The 6,903-nt window shown below is 43.5% G+C and overlaps 1 long non-coding RNA gene across 2 annotated transcripts in view; it reads left to right on the forward strand.

Moving 5' to 3' along the window:
• The window catches only part of LOC106727986, a 16,564-nt gene that overhangs the window by 7,177 nt on the left and 2,484 nt on the right, over positions 1-6,903 (forward strand). The window contains exon 2 of one of the 2 annotated variants that reach the window (XR_001364215.1): positions 2,686-2,687. The exons of the other annotated variant lie outside the window; for it this stretch is intronic. This is a non-coding gene — a long non-coding RNA (uncharacterized LOC106727986). The remainder of the gene's footprint in view (positions 1-2,685; positions 2,688-6,903) is intronic. 2 annotated transcript variants of the gene reach the window in all.

Genomic DNA, 6,903 nt, shown 5'->3' on the forward strand with positions numbered 1-6,903 from the left:
TGCAGGAGGCAGCCAATCAATGATTCTCATCATTGATGTTCCTATCACTCCCTCTTTGAAATCAATAAAAATACACTTTTTAAAAATCAATGGAAAAATATCCTTGGGAGAAGATTAACAACAACAACAAAATTACATCCAGCAAACACAAAAAGCTGCCCTCCAAAGGTAGCAAAATGACAGCTGTAGCAAAAATGGTGCAACCACTGCCTTCTTCTAAGGTCCATGTGGGAAAGGAGAAAACTGATGTTCTTTACCGAGTACTGAGGAGAAGCCACAATGGAATGGAAGACAGTCAGTGAATGGAGCCAAGGGGCAGCGCCCCAGCACTTTTTACCCAAAGTCAAGTGGGCCAAGTAGGCACAAAAAACTCACTTCACTCTTTTTATATATATACTAGAGGCCTGGTGCACAAAATTCATGCACGGGGGGCGGGGCGGGGTGGGGGCAGGTCCCCTCAGCCCAGCCTGCTCCCTCTCCAATCCGGGACCGCTGGCTCCTAACTGTTCACCTGCCTGCCTGCCTGATTGCCCCTAACTGCCCCCCTGCCAGCCCAGTCACCCCCAACTGTCCCCCCTGCCAGCTCAGTCACCCCCAACTGCCCTTTCCTGCTGGCCATCTTTGACCTCATGGGGGCAGCCATCATGTGCGAGGGCATGATGGTCAATTTGCATATTAGCTCTTTATTATATAGGACTGATCATTCCCAACTGCCCCCCCACCCCCGCCGGCCTGATTGCCCCATGCAGCCTGCTGTTCAGTAGTTTTGTCGTCCCTCATTAACCCCCCTGCTGACTTGGTCGCCTCACACAGCCTGCTGTTCTGTCATTTGGTCGTCCTTCACTAACCTCCCTGGCGGACTGGTCGCCCAACGCAGCCTGCTGTTCAGTCGTTTGGTCGTCCCTCACTAACCCCCCTGCTGGCCTGGTCATCCCACACAGCCTGCTGTTCGGTCGTTCATCTGGTTGTTTCGGTTGTGACGGCCCCTGGCTTTTTATATATTAGGATTTAAATTGATTTCAGAGAGGAAGAGGGAGAAAGAGATAGAAACATCAATGATGAGAAAGAATCACCAATCAGCTGCCTCCTGCACACCCCCCACTGGGGACTGAGCTTGAAACCCAGGCATGTGCCCTGACTGGGAATCGAACCGTGACCTCCTGGTTCATAGGTCAATGCTCAACCACTGAGCCACACTGTCTGAGCCCCACTTCATTCTTAGAATAGTCCCTCATCATTCTGAGTCCACCAGGGCTTGGAAACTTGGCACTGCTTTATGATGGCCCTGAGACACAGGACTTCATTTACCTTTGCATTCATCATTACAACTTCTCATGGTGCTCTCAAGCTCAGCTGCTTGGCCTAGAAACCTGAGTTTCATCATTGATTCCTCCCTTTCCCCAACTCCCTACATCAACAAATCGTCAAGTTCTGAGGATTCTCCCCCTCTAATTGATATTTCTGTTCTAACACTTCCCTCCATTTCAAAAGCCACCATATTAGTTGAAGCCACTGTCTCCTGCTTGGTCTACTCCAATGCTTTCTAACAACCTAATACGCCTGGCCTTAGCTTTAAAAAACTGCAAGTGATTTTTCTAAAGTAAATATAATAATATGATCATGCTATTCCCCTACTTTAAAAATCCCTCTATGACTTCCCATTGCCTTCGAGAGAATGTTCAAACTCCTTAGCAAAGCATCCTAGGCCATTCGTCGTCAGCCCCTGCTTTTCTCCAGCCCCATGCTCCAAGCTCCAAGCTCTAAGCTCCAAGCTCCCAACATCTTTAACCATCAGGAGGTGCTGAAACGTATATGCTTCCTCCGTCAGGACAATCCTCCGCCTATCCACCTCCTGCTTGTCTTTCAGTTTGAGCCCAGCCACGGGTGGCGCTCCTCTAAATGCTCCCACGGCATTCTGAGCCCACTCCTCTCTTGGCATTCTCACTCAGGCCTGCAACTGCCTGAGTCTGTAGCGTTCTAGTTTGCAAACCCGCAAGGGCAGGGTGGCCTTAGTCACCATTTTTCTCAACATCTAGCCTAGTGCCTGGCCTATAGGAGCTACTCAGTCCATGAGTAAATGCCTAAGTATGATAAATTGGGAAAGTAATGAAGAGATATGAGTCTAATCATGACTTTGAACCAACTACTGTATAACTTGTTACTGAAATTCACAGTAAAACCAAATGCTGAGTCTCCACATTCTTCGAGGAGGATCTTCACCTTGCTCCTCACTCACCATCCCACACCAACTGCTACCCTCTCCCAGCGATCAGGATGAGCATAAAAGCTGTTCTGTCTTTGTTTTCCAACATTTTCAAAAATGACATGGAAGTGGAAATACACAGTGTAATATTTAATTCTGTAGATGACTCTTGTTCCAGGTGATAAACAGCAAGGGGGATACACAGCCAAAAATTCTCTCAAAGATGTGTGAACATGCAAAAAGTGGGAGACAGGTATTCATGTGGCAAAGATTTGAGAGAAAAGACTTCAAATGAATTCATAAGATAATGGACTCTGAACTCCTACTTATAACACAGGAAAGGCATCTTGGAGACGTGTGGCAGCCCCAAAAGGCAATTCAGTGAGCTGCTGCCATCACAAAGCCACCACACTGTGGGGGTTGGTGAGGAAGCACACAGAAAACACCCTAACCCTGACTTAAGTACACGCTATTTTCTTCAGCGGTAAGGTCCTGAGAGGGGTAATAAAGGAGAAGGATAACAAAATAAGAGCAATGACTATTTAAATAAAAGTATATGTACTATAAAGAAAATAAAAGACAGTAGATCTGCAATCAGTAAAGCTCAAGAAAAAGAGGGAGTATAAAGTTAATTCAGTCATATAAAGCACAGATAGGGTGAACCTACAAGACCAGAAATTGCAGTGCTCCTTAAAGTGTGACCAAAGTAATTTAGGGACAACTGCGGGGAAAATACTATTCTACAACAGTATTTAAAATGCTATTTTCTATTTATTATTAAAGGAGATTTATGGGATTTTAAAACAGTTATCCAACTCTTCTCCCCACCCCAAAGTTTTAGATGAAGGAAGTAGGCCCTTAAGTGTCTTGCCCAGGGTCATATATCACCGTATGGCAGAGCCATGACTCCTAACTCCTAGCCTAACCAATGTTCTTTCCTTTAGATTATTTAATATAAATACACTGTGACAGATGATTGAAGCTCCAAATAGAGAAGTTAGATACAAGGCCAGATGAATAAGGTATTGTTAAGGAAAGCAGAAGGTTGTGTGGAATAACCCTGAAAGTTTGATGCCAACACGGTAGAGAGGAACAATGTTTTCTCACAAAATCATCCTTAGTGCCACAGTCAGAGGCAGGAGACTGTCTGGATAATCTGCTGATCTAAATTGATTTGAGTTTCTCACTTAGAGCACCTAGTTCCTGAACTCGAATGAGTGACTCATACTGTCTGGATGGCAGAGTATAGGCTCTGCTGCTGCTTCTGCTGGGAGTCCGGTAATCAAAATGCTTGGTACCTAGGGAGACTGGGAAAGGGAACTATCTTAAGTATTCTAGTCCTCCCCTTTTGGCGCTGCAGAAGCAAGAGAAAATAAAGCAGGGGAACCTGTTGAACAAGACCATCAAGACTGCTCTCTCGTTGTTGAGACCTCCCCCTGCTAGCAGCAGCCTGATGGTTCTTCCTTCCTAGCAGAGGAGGGCAAGGACCAAAGACCTGAGCAAACAGGATGCCTATTTGCCAAGATCTGGAGGGAAGTGCTGGGGAATGCTGTGTGAGGGAGCAAGCTTGAGCTCTGTCCTTCTGGGCTGGGGTGACGTATGTAAATGCCTAAACAACACAATCATGGGAAGAAAAGGAAGCTGCTCAGACAAGTATTCTGCTGCAGAGGTGTGCAGCACAGGGATCAGATTCCAAAACTTGGTCCCAGGAGGGAAAAAAGCCCCATATCACCTTTTCTTCATGCTTACCTTCTTTCCCCTGGCTCATTTTAATGAAAAGATGGTTCTAATGGGAGAAAAAAAGGGTATAAGGAATATGACAGTGAGAGATCTGAGTGATCTGAGCTTGGACCTGAAAGGCAAGATCAACGCAGGTGAGTGAGAGGCGTGCGAGTGCCTGTTTCTGGGAGCGATCTTGGTGTCCTTCCCTTCAACACCCTGCAGAATGAGGAAGTGGCTGTTTCCAACTACCTACAACCTCTATACACTAACCACCTGTGCTGCGCAGAGGCCTGAGTTTTGCATTTAGCACTTTGCTTTGATGTTTTCTTCTTCAAGGAAGGGGATAAAATCGGACCACAGGAAATGGCTTTGTTGGACACAGTTCTTTAAGTGGTGACCTGTGAGACACCTTTTCACATGTTCTCCTCAGGAAGGGACCAGGACTCATGTGAATTTAGATAGAAATTTGCAGAAAAAATAAGCATCTGAACTGAATTCTGACTTGGTGATTTCTACTAACCTATATATAAACTTTGTGTAACTCAGTATCTAAGGCATACAGTATTTATCTTTTCATTGTAGGAATGAAGCTAAATGGCTTTTTCCCTTTATTATTTTCCCCCTTCATCTTTCTAAGAGCTGTCATATCTATTTTATTTTATGGTGTAAAAAACGTTGCATTTGGTATTCCATAAAGGGGAAATGGAAAAATTTATTAAAAAGTGCAGAAAAATAGTACTGCTTGCTTAGAAAATAAGATGTAGGAACTGTTAAGAATGGGAAAACACCAGCTACTATGGCAGGGAGAAGACATTTTTGCCAAATTTAGACTCCACTTGAAAATCACAGTTCTAAGTTTAGAACTGAACTAAAAAACTTGAGCTCACATTGCATTTGGCATTGGTTAAAAAAATTCTAAGATACTAATTAGAGGGGAAAATGTATTCTCTTAGTAGTTCTAGGAGCTGGGAATTGTTTTCAAACAAATTCTTTATTGGCTCAATGGATGGGCCTGCAATTAGAAAAGAAACATTTTTTTCTAATTAAGTTTTCCTGACAAAATAATGATTTAAAACTGAGGGGGGAAACATTTTGCCAAAGTCTTTAGGGAGTTACAGAATTGTTGTGTAACCTTTGGACCTGACCGAATATACCAGGTGATTGTACAAACTTTGTTTATATACTCAATTGTGTCCAAAACAGAAGTATATCCTATTACTGGTGAACTTTATTATTCTTATTAATATGTTGTTACTGATTTTAGAGAGAGAGGAAGGGAGAGGGATAGAGAGAGAGAAACATTGATGAGAGCCTGGCTGGCATGGCTTAGTGGTTGAGTATTGACCTATGAACCAGGAGGTCACGGTTTGATTCCCAGTCAGGGCACATGCCCGGGTTGTGGGCTCAATTCCCAGTAGGGGGCATGCTGGAGGCAGCCGATCAATGATGAATCTCTCTCATCATTGATGTTTCCCTCTCTCTCTCTCTCTCTCTCTCTCTCTCTCCCTTCTTCCTCTCTGGGAGAGGATGTTAGTGTTGCTAACATCTCAGGAAATTTTTCTGTCAATATTTTTGTATGTTTTTTTTTTGCTTTTGTTGCTGCTTGTTATTATTAAATGCATACAGTAAGTTACCAGGGGTCTTAAGAAGGTTAATGATAGCAGCAAAGTGAAAAGGAAAGTTGTGAGAACAACGATAGAGCTTAAAAAAGAAATAATTGCAGCCCAACTGGCGTGGCTCAGTGGTTGAGTGTTAACCTATGAACCAGGAGGTCATGGTTTGATTTCTGGTCAGGGCACATGCCTGGGATTTTGGGCTCAATCTCCAATGTGGGGTGTGCAGGAGGCAGCCGATCAATGATTTTCTCTTATCATTGATGTTTCCATCTCCCTCTCCCTTCCTCTCTGAAATCAATAAAAATATATTTTAAAAAATAATTCCAAAGTATGATAGAGGTGTTCGCATGTCTGATTTAGCTACCAAGTATGAAATGGCAAAATTGACGGTTAGTACAATTTAATGCATAAAGAGGTCACCAAGAGTGCTGATGTTGCTAAGGGTGTAAAAATGCTCACAAAACAACAATCACAGACAATTGAAGAGGTAAAAAATTTGTTGTTTATTTGGATAAACGAAAAGCAGTTAGCCAGTGATAGCATTTCAGAGGCAATGATATGTAAAAAAGTGAAGATGCTGCATACTGATCTCCTGAAAGACAACCCTGGAACTAGTACTGAAAGTGATTTACTTAAGGCTAGAAGGGGGTGGTTCAATAAATTTTAGAAAAGACATGGCATTCATAGTGTAGTGAGGCATGGAGAGGCTGCCAGTTCTAACAAAGTAGCTGTTGATAATTTCATGACAGAATTTCAAGAATACGTACAGGCCAAGGGATTTGTTCCCCAACAAGTGTTCAATTGTGATGAGACAGGTCTCTTCTAGAAGAAAATGCCAACAAGAACCTACATTACACAGAAGTCATTGCCAGGACACAAGTCAATGAACGATAGGCTGATGTTATGGTTGTATGGGATTATGAGTAGAGACTTTAAATTGAAGCCTTTACTCATCTACCAGTCTGAAAACCTGTGAATTTTCAAGAAAATAATGTCACGAAAAACAAGTTGAATGTGATGTGGAGAGCTAATAGCAAAGCTTGGGTAACCAGGCAATTTTTTATTGAGTGGATTAGTGAAGTACTTGTCCCAAGTGTGAAGAAATAGCTCTGGGAAAAACAATTGCCACTCAGGGCACTTCTTGTAATGGACAATGATTCTTCCCACCCTCCAGGCATGGAGGCCGAGAGTTCGTGAAAGAGTACAGCTTTAGCCCTAGCTGGTTTGGCTCAGTAGATAAAGTGTTGGCCTACGGACTGAAGGGTCCCAGGTTCAATTTCAATCAAGGGCACATGCTGGGGGGGGGGCCTCGATCCCCAGGAGGGGGGGTACAGGAGGCAGCTGATAAATGATTCGCTCTCA

The sequence above is a fragment of the Myotis brandtii genome, unplaced genomic scaffold, assembly GCF_000412655.1.
Source record: "Myotis brandtii unplaced genomic scaffold, ASM41265v1 scaffold513, whole genome shotgun sequence".
NCBI lineage: Eukaryota > Metazoa > Chordata > Mammalia > Chiroptera > Vespertilionidae > Myotis > Myotis brandtii.